General features: G+C 61.4%; 1 long non-coding RNA gene across 1 annotated transcript; it reads left to right on the forward strand.

Moving 5' to 3' along the window:
* The first annotated feature begins 550 nt into the window (after positions 1-550).
* On the forward strand, positions 551-4360 carry LOC114100683 (uncharacterized). Its single transcript, XR_003584124.3, has 2 exons — positions 551-3788; positions 3938-4360. It is a non-coding gene; the product is annotated as an uncharacterized lncRNA (long non-coding RNA).
* Positions 4361-15496: the final 11136 nt, after the last annotated feature.

Here is a 15496-nt window from a genome sequence, read left to right on the forward strand (position 1 = left end):
TTTTTAATCTGTCTTACATGAATGTCCCATGTGTTTTGGTCAATGTCTCTGTAGATGAAAAGCCCCTAACAGGCTCTCTCGAAAGACCACGACCCTCTGTGGGCAACTGACATCTGCATGGCTGGCCTGGCTGCCAGGTCCTGGGCTCGGCAGGAAGGCAGGACCCCTGGAGGTCACCCCCTCTTCACCTGGCCCTTTGGCAATCGGTTTTCAAATATCCTGAGTTCCTGGTCCAGGCCGTGCTGGCCCCGCCGTGCTGGCCCACTGAGGGGAGTTGGGCCGGTGTTGGTCCTGTCTTGCGCAGATGTCAAGTTTCCTTTTTAGAAAACAAACAAACAAACAAACATGTTTTCCATTACCAATGTCCCCCCATCCTCTTACTTTAAGAGTTGTTGGTTGTAAAAGAAATCCTGGTGAACACGGGAGCGCATGAGCACCTGCCGCCGGCCCCTGTTGTGCTCGGCTATCTCGGAAAGCCCTAGGCCCCAATGCCCCGCTGTGGGCAGGTCTGTGATCTGGTGGTGCCCACCTTGCCCCCAGGGCATCCCCCAGGCCTCCTCGAGGCGCTGCTGGCCGGTGATCATTTCCTGTGCGAGAAGATGAACCGCTGAAGGTCCCGCAGGAAGGAGGGCCCTCTGTCACCCTGGGCTGGGCTGTGCTGGCCGCAGGCCCTGGCACAACCCGAGGAGCCACACGGCAGGCGGAGGCACGCGTCTCCTGGGGGAGGCGGACTCTTCAAGGGAGCAGCGAAAACGGGGCAGAGCATGGGCCGTCACGCTGCAGGCCTCCGGGAGAGCCCAGGCCTCGCCTGATGGAGCGCCCTGGCCGCGTGGACACGAGAGCGGGGTCCTTCACTGTGAGCTCGGTGAGCCGGGTCGTCCCTCAGGGCAGGCTGTCTCAGGGTGCCCTGGAAATCCCGCGGCTGCCCTGGGTGTCCCGCACCTCCCTGGCAGGGCTCTGGATCCGCCCTCCTGATACCCAGGCCCCAAGATACACCAGTCCCCAAATATGTGCCCAGAGGTGACCACGGCGAGCGGCAGTGTCCAGGGACTGCAAACTGCAGAGCCCTGTGCCCGCTGCTCTGGGCGCCCTCACCCCGGCCCCGGGCTCTCCGAGGTGGTGAGGTGGAGCCGGTGGGGGGGGGGCTGCGCCCCATGGACGAGCCTGGCTGGGTGGAGGGAGGCGCCCAGGGCTCCTGCAGCTTCCTGGCCGCAGGCCCCTCCTCTCCTGCAGGTTTCAGCAAGAGTGAGTGTGTCTGCGGCTGGCTTCCCCCCAAACCTGCCCACAGGAGCCCACATGCCGTCCCCAGGGACAGCCTGCGTGGAGGACGTGGGCGAGGATGTTTGCACCGGGCCCTTCCCACCCGCGGCCTGTGACCACCAGCCCTGTCCTCTGCGCTGCCCGCTGGCCCCGGCGGGGGTGGGGAAGTCCTTACTATTTTTTTTCTTTTTTCAGGGCTGGGGCTGGAACCCAGGGCCTGGCTGTGTTAGGCAAGGGCTGCGGGTGGGCCACATCCCAGCCTGTTTCTAGAGAAAGATAAGAAAGTAGGGGACCCCTCCGGCCAGTCTAAGGGAGCCAGCTCCCCTCTACGGGGCAGATTGCTGAGGGCGTCCTCTCCTGGTTACACCGCCCGGCTGCCGCCTGTTTGCTGAGCAGTGAGCTGCTGGGGTCATCCAGGGCCACTCAGCTCCCAGCTCCTGAGAGTGAACGGCCGGCCAGGCTGACATCCCTGCCCAAGACACCGTACCCCGTGTTGCCTGGGGCAGCCTGGCCTGCGTAAAGGTGCAGTGACCCCCGGGGACTTTGAGAGGCTGTACATATGTAGAGAGCCTTGGAGGGCCCCAGGATACCCAGGCTGAGAAGCACTGGCAAAGCCGGTTGTTGGGGAGCAGCTCTTTGACACCCCTTGGCCATTCTCACCTTCTGTCAGGGAAGTCCTCGCAAAGCTGGGTGCCCAGGGTCTTTCTGAGTGTCATTCACCCTGTGTGACCCTGGGGAGTTGGCTTCTGCTCTCTGACACCGGGTGCCACTGCACCTAGCTGGGCACTTGCAGCCTGGGCGCCTTGGCTGGTGCCACCCCAACCTCAGCGCCCAGCTCCCCCGCATCGGCCGTGACCATCACACTGGATCTGGGTGATGAGAGGGAGGCCAGCAACCAAGACGGCTCTCAGGAGATTCAGCTGGGGCCCCTCTGAGAAGCTGTCTGAGGGGGACAGGGAGCCTGGGAGGGGGACCGGAAGGCACGCAGCCAGTGATGAGCAGCGGCTGAGGCTGCATTGAGAAAGCGGTTCCAGGGCGCCCAGCTCCGTCTGCCCTGAGCCACCTCTGGATGCTGCTCATAGGGATTCTGCTGCGGTGGACCTGGGGGCGCTCCCGGTGATACAGGTGCTGGGCCGGGGCCGGGTGGGGACACTGGGCAGCAGTGTTATCATGGGTTCTCTCCCATCCCTGTGCCCACTGGGCTCTGGTCAGAGGGAGGTGGGCTGGTCACTGGTGTCTGGAAGAAATGATGGTTCTGGAAAAGCTAGAGAGCCCGCAGGTCCTTGCCAAGAAAGCCAACGCAACACGAGGGTAAAAATCATGTTTTTAACACAAGAAAGAGACCTCTGCCTTCCAGCAGGCGGGGCGCCTGCTCCCACCCACGCAGCCCAGGGGCCTGAGGAATGTGGCCTCAGCCGGCCTTCCTCCCCGAAGGCCGGGGATTCGCTCTTAAAAAGTTCCCTACAAAATGAGTTTTCTCCATCCGCCTATTTCCAGGCTGTTTTAAGATCGTCGTAGTCACATCCCTCTGAGAAACACCCACCTCTGGGCCCTGGAGCTCAGCTGGCAGCAAACACCAGGGACAGAGAAGACCCCTGGGGGTGCTCAGCGGCCCCCGGGTCACCTGGCTGCTGAGCTCCTGAGAGCTAGGGCTTCCAAGATTGGGGATTCCGACTTGAACCCCCAAATGGACAGAGGTCCATGGCCAGTCGCCGGTGCAGAGCCCTTACCACGACCATTGGGTGAAGTGGTGGGACAGAGGTGGCCCAGGGCCAACCAGACCCTTTGCCTTAGCTGGAAAAGGAGCTGAGAGAGGTCCCATCCTGGCAGACCAACCCTCTTGTCCTTTATCAGATGTCACCAGTCATACTCAAGTGCTCTAGGAACCAACCTCTGTGACACTTTGGGTATGTGTCCCAAAGAGGTCTCTGAGGCTCTGATACCGAGTTCCATGGCCAAAGACTCCTGAGAAATGGAGAGTCGAGACAGCAGCCTCCTTGCTGGGCAGGCTCTGCCTTGATAGGTCCTCGGCCTGGGATCGCCAGCAGGAGGTGAGTCCCCGTCTGCCTGAGCTGACAGTGGCTTTCCAGAGCCTAGCCTGGGGTCTGTATGCCAGGGAACACACTCTGGGAACCCAGTCAATGGAAGGCCTTCACAACTAAAAAGTCTTTCTGTTTCTGTATTAGTCACCTCCTGCTGCGTAACAAATCACCCTAAACTTAGCAGTTTAAAACATTAAGCATTTATTATCTCAGTTTCTGCGGGTCAGGAATTCAGACGTGGTCCAACAGGCTAGTCCTACTGTGGTCTTTCCTGAGGTTGCAGTGAAGCTGTCAGCTCTGAAGGCTTCTTCATGACTCACTCACATGGCTGGTATGAAGGTCTGATCTCTTGCAACTTGGATTTCTCCATGTGGCTGCTCAAGTTTCCTCCCAAGAAGTTTCCTCCCCAGAGTGAGTGCCGCAAGACAGCAAGACTGAAGCCCCAAGGCCTTTTATGACCCAGCCCTGGATGGCAATATGCATATGGTAATTTCCTCGAATCCTATTGGTCACACAGTCCAGCCCTGATCATTGTGGGAGGAGACTAGGCTGGCTGTGAATGTCAGGAGATGGGAACCCTTCAGAGACCATCTTGGAAGCTGGCCACCATGGTAACCATCGCTTCGTCCCCACAGTTGGCTTGCTGCCATTCAGTGGACACAAGTGACCTGAGCGGAGCTGTTAACCTGTGTTGGGAAGAGAAGAGGAAGAGGCCAGGAATCCCCGGGCCTCATCCAGCTCAAGTAACAAGAGCAGGGGTAGCACAGCCCCGCTGTCGGGGCCTCAGTCTTGACCAGGTCAGGGCATCGTGCCCTGCGTGCCCCGAGCTCTCAAGCAGCCTGCTCCACCTTTATCTCTAGGTCAGCTCACTCGTTTCTACGAAGTGCATGAGGTGTGTAATATTTGGGTCATGCAGCTCCATCCACGAAGGCAGCTCTCTTCTGGAAGTTCTGAGACACGGTTGGTGACGGTGAGCCTTGTGGGGGCGATGAGCGCAGAGTGAACTCAGGATGGACAGATGCCAGCGATGAGCAAATAATAAATAGATGAAATACTCATCTCATCTCCAGGAGGGGGTTAAGTACATTAGCAAGGCGAGGAGTCGGCGAGCCAGGGGACCCTGGGGTGGCCGGAGCCTCACTGCTGCTGTGAAAACGGCCACATCTCTAGCTTGGGACAGAGAGGGCTCCCTGGCCGGGAGGCTGAGTGGTACTGAGCAAGCGCCTGGCACCTGGCTGTGTGTCCCAGGCTGACCCTTGGTCATTGGCTGTGCTGCCCAGGCAGGTGACTCCACAGCCCTGTGTCCCTGCTGCAGAGTTGGGCAATGTGAAATGAGGATTCAGAGGGATCACCCCCATAGGGGCTCCAGAATGTGGGTCACCAGCTGCTGGCACCCCAAGTGTGAGGGAGCCTTATAAAAGGAGTCTTATTGCCTGAAGGGTACAATGACAGAGTAGATCCCAGGACAGACCTTCCGTGCTGCCTGGGCCTCCTGCAGTGGTGACCCCAGAGCCTGGAAGGAGCGCAGCCCCTCCTCGGCTGGGAGCATGTAGAGGCACGGAGCCTGCCCAGCCCCTTCCTGTCCTGTTGGGGCACGATTTTCAAGACAGGGAGCATCCTGGGTGTGTTTTGGCCTTGGGAGTCTCAACAAGCTCCACAGGACTTAGGGCAACTCTGAGTTTGCTGTCCCAACAAAGGGACCAGGCACGGAGACAACACTCAGAGGACAGGGTGCAGGAGCCAGGGCCTGATCCTGCAGCCGGGCGGGGCCTGGGCATCAGCATGGAGGCCCTGAGGCTCCACCCCTCAGAGCTGTGTGACTGTGGGCAAATTCCTCAGCCTCCCTGGGCCTGAGTTTCCTCACACATCAACTTCCAAGTTGGGCTTGAGAACTGCTCCTCAGTCTGTTCTGGGGACTCGGAGCTGGCCATCAGACAGTCCCGTTTCATCTCCTTGGCTTGTTGGTATCCATTCATAAAGAGGCAGAGGAGGAGGAAGAGGAATCATTCCTACAGCAAAAACAACACAATCCAGACGTTCCCCAGTAACTTGTCTTTACCCCCTTCTCCAAGCTTTAAGGGGAAGAGTGCAGGGGGCTAGGGATGTGTCGGCCCTGGGGCTCAATCCCCGGCACTGGAGAGAGACGGGCGGGAGATTTGCAATTTCCAAATGGTTCTTGGTTCCCTGGACTTGAAGCTCTCTTCCTCTTGGCCTCTGCCCCTTGAGGAGACCGGAGCCTCATGAGCGGTGGGAAGGAGGGGGCTTCAAGTCCCCGCTGTGTGGCATGGAGGCCCCGGCAGGCGGCTCTCTCTAGAAGATGTGCTGTGGGCATCTTGGCTACACGCTCCCAGCTGCCACACCCAGGTCACATGTGGTGGGCAGCCTGGCCAGCCACACCGGCCTCCACAGTGGGATCCTGGGCCAGCTGCCCCTGGGCCTCAGGGTCCTCATCCGTAAAGTGAGGACACTGTGGGCCTAGGTGACCTCGGCTATTCCCAACGTCGTGGACACTGTCCCCGGGGCTCCAGCTGTATGCAGGGGTGGTGTCGGGGCGGGGGCCTTGCTGACCCTCGTCGGCTGCCTCACGCTGGCCTGGCAGGGCCGGGCTCAGAGTGGCCTCAGGCTGCAGGAGAGCCCAGTGCCAGGCCCAGCTGCCAGGCTGCCATTTGAAACGTGTCCTGTTGGTGGCACTTTGGCGTGGCTCCGGTGTTCCGGTCTTGGATCATATTTGATCTGACCGTGAACGTGAGTTCTGTCTCTCTTCCTATTTGGTTCTCTTTTGCTTGAGGAACTCTCGGTGCTAAACTTGTCCTTGTCCTTCCCCACATGAACCCTTCTGCGGCTCTCACTGCCCTCAGAGGAGGTCCCCAGCTGGGAGTGGCCCCCAGGCCTTTCTGGGGCCTGGCACAGCCTGGTCCCCACCTGGGGCCTCCCTCTCCCCAGACAAAACAAGCCGACCTTTCTCTTCCTCAGGAGGGTCCCTGAGTGTCACTTCCTCCTGGAAGCCCCCCCCCCCAGTCTACCCCCTGACCTCAGTTCAGGCCCGCCCTCCTGGTCACTTCCTGGTGGGGATCCTCCTGTGCCCATCCCCACCCTGGAGACAGGATGCCTCAGGCACAGGGCGGGGTGGGGGGGCCTGGAAGTGTCTCCGAATGAGTCCAAGACTCAGACCAAAAACACCCTGTTGACTCTGGGACGGGGTGCCACCAGGTCACTGGAGCCCGGGAAGGACCGGTGGCCGACACCACCTGCTTCCTCGGGCCTGCTGCTCGGGCAGTGAAGGGGTTAAGTGTTTCTGCGGCAGCTCCCTCTTCCGGGCCGCAGCAGCCCGGGCTGGCGAGGAATGTTTGCCATGCAGCGCTGGAGGGAGGGAGGGAGGGAGGAGCCGGCGGGGTGGGACCCGCAGGCCCCGGGCCAGGCTCCCCCATTGAGCAATCGGCCACCGGTTCCTGTAACGCCAACCCTCCCTCTTCCCGCCCTGCCGGCTTCCTCCTCCCCTAGTCACGGTGGGAGGTGGAGGGACCGAGGCCCCAGAGCCTGGAGGTCAGAGGTGAAGGACAGGGACTCCCAGAGAGTCAGGGAAGGGGTTCAGGAAGCTCAGCCACCCGGCCCAGAGACGGCTGGGCCTTGCCCAAGGTCACACAGTAAGATGCCCGCGAGCTGGGCTGGGCCCGAGCTGTAGGTTTAGCTTTTTTGTTCCCATAGCACCAGACTGCAACTCAGACACACCGCGGAGGTCACATGGCCACCAGCTGGGGAGCTCAGAACCACAGGAGACCTTCTCCCAACCCAAGGCAGAGCCTGGGCCTGGCCTCTTCTCCCAAACCCCAGGATCCCGAGAGCCCAGAGGTTCCCACTGGGTGGGGAGAGCCCCCCAGCACTGCCACTGCCCAGCCAGCCTTGGGGACACTGGTCACCCCCGTCCCTTGCCTTCCGGGGTGTGAAGTACAGGCACCGGGGCCAAGCTTGAGCTGGTCCTCCAAAGCCCCTGGGTTCTCTCCCTCCTCCCTCCCTCTGTCCTTCCAGCCAGGACCTTCCTGGGTACGGTGCCCCTGGGCCCTGGGGGGAGCTGTTTCTCTCCCCACCCGGCTCCACCCTCCCAGCTCTCCGGGCCTCAGTCTCTTCCTGTGGGGGGACTTCACGAGGTGGGTGGGCGGGCTCGGCCACCTTCAGGCTTTGCTGAGGCTCTGAGCCACCTGGTCCCACAGGTGCCCCGTCGGTGGGGACCTGCTCGGGGTCTCCCATGCTGGCCTGGCCTGGCCTGGGCCTCAGCACCCAGGGAGGGTCTGCTGTTGGGAGGCCACAGGTGGCTGAACCAGAGGGAGCTTCTGGGACCCCAGGGCAGTAGGCACTCGTGGGCTGGTTGGGCCATCCCTGGGTGCTCAGAGTCACACTACCTGTGGGACAGAGAGAATCAGGTAAGTGGGAAAACCGTGCTCACAATACCCGGCTCCACCTACCTTCCACTCTGCCCCCATTTATTGAGCACTTACTGCATACCAGCAAAGAACTAAGTGCTTTCAAGACAGATCTACCTTAATCCAACAGCCACCCCTCAGGAATGGGGACCCAGATGCTGCGGCTGGGAAGGGCCCCCAAGGACAGATGGACAGACAGAGGGCGATGCCTCCCCCTCCCAGGACCTGCGGGCTGTGTGGCATCCCACCTCCTCCCGAGCATGTTTCCTTTAAGAAACCAGAAGATTGATTTCCTGGCAGGCTGTGCCGAGGAGCCCGTCCAAATGGTTTGCATGTCTGCATTTTTTACTGCTCCGTTTAATATGTATGCAAATGCCGGCCGGCTGCGCCCGCCGCTGCAGTCACACGCGGCGCCCCATTAAAGCGGCCGTCCTGGGCGCGCGCCTCATTCGAGGCGACGGGCTCGGCGGCCCTGATAGATGGGGTGCGGGGACGGAGACAAATGACGGGCTTTGCAATTTCTTTCTCTCTTTTTCTTGGGGGGGGGGAGCAGGGGGGTTGGAGCCTGGGAGCCCACAGAGGAGATTTAAATATATGCAAATTTGTTTGTGGGTTTGGGGGGCGGGGTGTAGAGACCTGAGCCAGAGAGGACAGACGGGTTTCCTGGTGGCAGTGGCTGGGGGAGCCAGAGAGGCGCGGAGAGCAGGCTCGGCCCAGGGAAGGAAGGACTCGCTGCTTTCAGACCCCCCTCCCCACCCACCCGCTGGGGACCCTATAGGTACGATGTCATCCTCCGTCTCACCCTAACCGGAGGTGGCCAGCGTCACACCCACTGTGCAGATGGCGAAGCTGAGCTGGGGACAGAAGCTCCTTGGAAAGGGTCACAGATGAGCCTCTGTGAAGCTGGGACTCCCTGGAGGCCCACCTGTGACCCCCAGGGTCCTCGGCCACCTCTCCTGCGCTGGGAGCTTTAAAGGAGTCTGTCCTGTTTCTCAGGGTGTCGTGAGGGCAGAGGGCGCACAGAGAAGGCTGCAGCCTGGGGAGAGGCCCGGGCCCACAGCACCCAAGACCCAGAGTCACCCATCTGCAGGTGTGCAGTGTGTGTCCCCAGACTGTGGCGAGTGTGCCCGTGAACCTCTGCTGAGCGTGTGCCAGGGTGTGCACTGGATCGTGGGAGTGTGTGAGCTCCGCTGTGGGTCCCTGTGTCTGGTGAGCACGGGGCTGTGTGTACCTGCCTGTCAGTGTGGACACGCGGGTCAGTGCACATGTGCCTGTCAAGGTGACAGCAGCCCAGAGCGCGTGTCCTGGGGCTGGAGACAGCGGGAGCCCCAAGCCCCAAGGACTGCCCGGGTTGGGGCTCGGGCCTCCCTCCTCCCTTCTCCCCTCCCCAAGGGCCTCTGCCCCTCAGCGGCGGAGTGGGGTGACACCCAGCAAGCAGCAGGAGTAGGGAGGGGAGGACCCCGGAGGCTCAGGCACTGGGAGTCAGGGCGCAGCCCCACCTGAGGGGAGCCGAGGAGCTCTGGATGGGCGCCAGGGGCCACCCTCCCCACCCCCCCACCCCAGAAGCTCTCTGTGAGGGTGACATCTCTCCAGCATTCACAGGTTCTTCACTTAAAGTGCCCTCCCCTGGATGGGGGAAGTGGCCCTCCTCAGGGTGGGAGGAGGGTGTCCACAGGGTGCAGTGACATCCCGTCCCTGTGGGAGGAGAGAGCCTGGGCTCTGGGATTGGCCCCCCTGGCCTCCCGGGCCCTGTCCCTGCACCTGTCTCTGTTGTCCAAAGGGAGGCAGCCGGCCCTGGTCCTGAGCCTGTCTGGAGGCGGGACGTGGTGTGTGTGTGTGTGTGTGTGTGTGTGCCGCAGTGCCCCGGCCGGGGGACACACACTTCTGGATTGCAGAGCACTGCGCTGGGGGGGCCTGGAGTCCCGGCAGCTGCCCCTGGCTTCTCAGGCCCCCAGGCCTGGCCCACCGGAGACCTGTCTCTCTGTCTGTCCTTGCCCTGTGGACCCCGTGGGCACTGCGGGTCCCTGGCTCCACCTGGAGATGCTGGCCTGCCCCACCCCCCGCCCACAGCAGCCAGGCCAGTCCTCACACTGGTCCTCCCGAGGCCTCGTCCCCCCTTGGCCTGCCCCATCCACGTCACCCTCCGGCCTGCGTCCTCGGGCCTCCCCTCTCCCCACTCTTGTCTCCCCTCTCGGTGCCCATGGTGGCCGCGTCCCAGGAGCCACTCTCTGGCAGTGCCCTGGCTGTCCTCCCTGCTCACAGCCCCAGCCCCCAGGACCATCGTGACCCCCCGCCCGCTCCTCACCTTCACCACCGTCCCGCCTCCCACCCGCCTTGGGACCCACCTGTGTGTCCACGGCACCTGCCCCCAGGATCCTAAGCCCCAGGGAACCTGGGCTGCGGGGAGGGGGAATCCTGGTGTCCCCTGAAGGTCCAGTCCAGGCTCAGCAGGATCCCTGGTCCTCCTGTGGACTGCGGTCCCTTCACCCTGCAAAGCCCAGCAAATTGAGACCCCAAGTCCCCTTAACTCACCTGCGCTTGGAGATGGCCTGTCCATCTGTGGGCCTTGTCTTGAGGTCCCTGTCATATAACTAAGGCACCCAGCGGCCTGTGGCCAGGGGCGTCGCTCCTTTAAGAAAGACCTTTCCCGGGTGGGACACCCTCCGCCCTCCAGAGCACCCCTGGAGAGTCAGCCCCTGACCCTGGCCTCAGTCTGGAGGCCCACGGGGTGGGGAGCTGGGGACAGGCAAGGAGCCCCAGGTCAGGCAAGTTCCCCTCGGCCAGCAGCGCCCTTCCCCTGCTGCAGGAGGGCATCCCCATGTGGGCGGCACCCAGTGGCTGCACAGTGTCCAGCTGCACAAGGGACAGGCGGGCAGATCCGTGGGGCCTGGGCCGTGGCCATGGGGGCTTGGCCATTCCTGCTCCGGGTCCTTCCTCCCCACCTTCCTCCCCAGATGGTGGGGCTGGGACCTGGGCGGAAGCCACCTTGGCTCCTGCTGCTCTGGCCGAGGAGCCGAGAGCGTCTGCGCCGCCCCTTTCCTGGTGGCACTCACGGTGGGCGCTGGGCCTCCCCGGGAGTGCGGGGCAGCTGGTCTCCCTGGTTCTGAGGGCAGCCGGCACAGCCAGGCCAGGGCTGGGGACAGCGGCTAAGTGCAGACGTCTATTTTCCTGAGCTGAACAAGGAGGACCCGGCCATGTGGGAGGGCTTCCTCCAACTGCTTGGGTAGGAAAGCTGAGGCCCATTAGGTGGCTCCCACGGCCGGGTCCTCGCTGCCCGAATCAGGGCTTTCCTAGAAAGCAGTGATTTAACTGGACTAGTATTGGGGGGGCACCTGGGCCATCCTTGCCCTTGTGGGAACAGAACAGGCATAAACCTGGCCTTCCAGAGCCCACATGGGGAGACGGATGTCTGCAACTCAGTACTGTGAGCTCCGGTGACAAGTGTGTTTGGGGTCACAGGGCTTCACAACCCAGAGACTTCCACGTGGACAATGGGGGGAAGGGTGTCCAGAAAGATCCCTGAAGAAGTAATGTTTAAGGTGATAAAGAAGCTATGTGGGAGGTAGAACTGAAGGGGGGCAGTGGGGTTGGATGGGAAGCCCATTCCAGGCAGGGGGAGCGGCAGGTGCAAAGGGCCTGTGGCTGACGGGAATGCTGGGTGCTTGAGGGGCAGCAGGGTGATCCTGGTGACTGGAATGTGATGAGTGGGGGAAGAAGGTTGGGGATGGTCAGAGGGAGTCAGTCCCCACAGTGTCCAGCAGCCTGTGAGAGTGTGGTAGACTGTTTTCTGCTGGCAGTGGGGAGCCACAGATGGTTTAGTATACGCACAGACATCCTGGTGGTGTTGAAGGCAATGAGGATAGGTGATCGTGGTAGGAAGCATTCAGCAGGTGCTCACTGTGTGTCGAGCACCATTCCAGCCATTTCACAGGCCAAGGGAAAGGGCTGGGGGGCAGTGACTTCCAAAGTCCCTGGTGAACAGCCGCGGTGGGGCTCTCACCCTGCATGTCCTGCACACAAAGTTGCCCTGGTCTGGCTGTGGAAGCCCCGAGGCACCAGATGACACCCCCTCCTGCCCCCCGGGGTCCCGCCTCCTCCACACTGTGTCCCAGCCCTGGGTGGGGACTCCAGGTCACGGGCGGACAGGCCCAGCCGAGGTCCTGGGGAAGCTGGACAGCCAGGCTGCTCCCTGGGCACAGGTCCCGCTGGCTTGCCTGGACGTGAGGAGTGTCCCCGGGGCAGGCAGCACCTGCCCGCTGCCTCCTCCCATAGTCACAGGTCCAGGGACGGCAGGACTCCCAAGTCACCGGTGGCATTTGAGACATCTGCGCCTTCACTTATTTTTAAGGAAATGCAAATCAAAGCAGCTGATGTGCTGGGTGCTGGGTGCTGGGTGCTGGGTCGGGGGCGTAGCTCGCCTCCCAGGGGGAGGCCGTGGGCCCCATCCTCAGCACCAGAGAGGCCAGAAACAGAGCCAAAAGCCCTGCAGGGAGCTCCACCTCGACCTGTTAGGACCCCAGGGGGACAGAGGGGGTGACAGGCTGCCCCGCGCACTGGGCTGGAAGCATAAAATGGCGGGACCTTAAAACATCAAGAATAGGATCGCCATGTGATGCGGCGCTTGTCCTTGTGGAAGCCTCGGAGAGAGATGGCACGCTCGCTGGGCAGCTGCGTCATTCCTGATGGCCAGGACGTGAGGCGCCGCGGTGACCCTGAACACACGGACACACAGAATCAGTGCGCGCCACAGAGTGTGTTCATTCACCAAAGGAGGGGACTGACACCCGCTCTAGCGCGCATGGGGACATTGTGCTAAGTGAAAGGAGCCCGTCACAAACGACCAGTGTGGCAGGGTCCTCCTCTGCCAGGGACTAGAGTGGCAAAGTCAGAGAGAAGGCAGAGAGGTGGCCGCCAGGAGCCGGAGGGAGATGGCAGGGCTAGTGCTCAGGGGACAGAGCGTCAGCTTTGCAGGGCGAACAGTTCCACGGATGGGCGGGCGGCGAGGTGGAGGCACCGCGACGAGACTGTACTTACTGCTGCTGTTACACACGCGGCGGTGGGCACTGAGCTCCACCGCGATCCCAGGGACTCAGGAGGCTGGGGCAGGAGGATCGCAAGTTTGAGGCCAGTCTTGGCAGCTTAGTGAGACCCTGCTGCAAAACAAATTTTAAAAGATTCACGATGTAGTTCAGAGGTAGAGTGCTCCGGGACCGAAAAAAGGAAAGAAAAAGTTAAAGACGATAGGTTCTATGTTAGGTGCATTTTTCTACAATTAAAAAAAACAATCCTTCAGTTCTCTCAAGTCCTGACAGCGGGCCTTCTTTAAAGTGGCATTTGTGGGGGATGGAATGCTAGGTGGCAGGTGACATTAGAGCAATTAGGGGTGACAGATGCTGGTATTCCTGGGCAAGGGACCTTGCCATTTTGAGCCTCAGTTTCCCCTGGTGACATGAGGACAATGAGGTGTCCTCCTCCTGGGGCCAGCAGGACAGGTCTGTGCTTCCTGCTCGGGGCTCCCCCAGCAGCTGGCCCAGGCAGCACGCGCCACCTAGAGCCCCGAGCCCTGGCCACCCAGAGCCCCGAGTCCTGGTGACCTAGAGCCCTGAGTCCTGGTGACCTAGAGCCCTGAGTCCTGGCCACCCAGAGCCCTGAGTCCTGGCGGGTGTTGTGGGTCCTCTGGGATTTGGGAACGTGAGGCCCTAGGTAAAGGGGAGGAGAGCTCTCGCTTCACCAGCACAGGGAATAGAGGCCGGGGGAGTCTAGAGACCTGCCCAGGACCTCAGCGTCCCCTGAACTGAACCAGGAGTCTCCTCAGGACCAGGGCCAGCCCTCGGCCGTGCCTGCGTCTGTATCTGTCAGCAAGGGCGCTGTGCTGCAGTGACAAAGGAGCCCCATGCTGAAGTGCCAAGTAAAGAAAAGTGTGTTTTGCCAACAGCGAAAGCTTCTGAGTCCAGGTGACGCTGCAGGGCACTTGCTCTCCACGGCAAGACTCGGGGATCCAGGCCCCTGCACCTGTGGGCCTCCACCTCCTGAGCTCCGAGGCAGGGCACGCAGCATCATGTCGCTTCATCCCACAGTGCCCCGACAGCACTGTCACATGGCCTTACCCCATGGCACAGGTGGCGGGTCCCAGAAAGGAGCAGAGCTGGTTGTGGTGAGTTCCACAAGTTGCCACTCGCATGAGGGTGCACAGGTGGCCCTTCTGAAATACAAACCAAGGCTTTCTGTTCCTCTCTGTCCTCGAAGTGTCCGGGAAGGCCCAGCAGCCCTGCGTTTCCAGCAGCCTCCCGCTGTCCCCTGTGTCTTCACGTGCAGGGAAATGGCCCCTCTGGGTGGGCATCAGGTTCCTCTGCTCCAGTGGGCAAGCCACCGCCTTCCCCTGTAGCTTCCTGTGTCACTGTGCGGAGGTCTCCAAGGGACAAACGCCTCTGGCCACAGGACAGGATGCTAAGGAGAGCCGCTGGTGGGCCCGGAACTGGACTGCAGGTGAGCTGTCTGTCCCAGGGGTTTAATGGGACACTGGGGAGGAGCAGCAGGGACCAGGATGACTGTTGGCTTCCCTGTGCCCAACGACCCGCCTGTACCCTTGTCCTTCTCGTCTCCCCGAGAGCATCTCAGTGCCAACAGTTCTGTCTTGTCCACTTAAAATTTCTCTTTCCGGCCTGGGGCTGGGGCTCGGTGGTAGCGCACTTGCCTGGCATGTGTGAGGCACGGGTTCAAGTCTCAGCACCGCATATAAATAAATAAAGGTCCATTGGCAACTAAAAAAAATATTAAAAAATATATTTTTCTTTCCTTTTTGGGGATCACGACACGGTTGTTTCTGACAATACTGTGCACCCTGTACCGTGAAACACATAAGGAAACCGAACAATAGTGAAACTGTGAGAAGGTAGAAATCCACCAGGTGTGGTGGCGCGCGCCTGTAACCCCGGCGGCTCAGGAGGCTGAGGCGGGAGGATCGAGAGTTCAAAGCCAGCCTCAGCAACTTAGTGAGGCTGAAATAAATAAAAATAAAAAATAAAAAAGGGGCTGGGATGTGGCTCAGCAGGTAAGCGCCCCTGGCTTCAATCCCTGGTACCAAAAAAAAAATGTAAGAAGAGGGCCACGCCTCGCCCCAGGTCGCTCTGGGGGACCCTGCCGCTTGCCTGCCCCAGAAGCTGACCGGCTCTAAGCACGCCCTCTGCCATGGGCGGGATGGACACCTGCCTTTCTTGCTAAGGGTGGGGCGCGAACCTGCCCTTCGCAGTCGCCAGCCTGGCAGGGAGCAGGGTTTGGGACCAGCCGCCGGCTCCCCGGGGTGGCTCAGCTCACAGGGCCAGGTGGCCTCTTTGTCCCCCCACCTCCTCGCCCGCCTTTGGCAGCCCTGACGTCCCCCAAGGCACAGCCTGGGCCTGGGAGCCCCGAGAGTCTGCGTCTCCACCCACGGGACCTCAGGAGCCCCTGGGGGTGGCCCCAGAGCCCGGGGCTGGGCAGGGATGGGGGAGACACAGGTGGCCCTGCTTCGACCCCTGGGGGACAACATCCACCAGGGAGTGACAGACATGGCCACGCCCCGCTGAGAGGCGAGTGCAGTAGCAGAACCACCACCACAGCACCCTGGCCACCCCCAGTGACTCCAGGACATGGTCGCAAGCTTATGTGAGCCTTTGTTGCCTCCCCAAGAAACCCAGGGGATGGCTTGGCACTGAGCAAGAGCAGGAAAGAGGTGAGAACCGTGACGTGGGGGCTACGTGGCTTCTTCAGGAGAGCAGGGTCTTGCTGGAGCTGCATGTT

The sequence above is a fragment of the Marmota flaviventris genome, chromosome 13 (assembly GCF_047511675.1).
Source record: "Marmota flaviventris isolate mMarFla1 chromosome 13, mMarFla1.hap1, whole genome shotgun sequence".
NCBI classification, from domain to species: domain Eukaryota; kingdom Metazoa; phylum Chordata; class Mammalia; order Rodentia; family Sciuridae; genus Marmota; species Marmota flaviventris.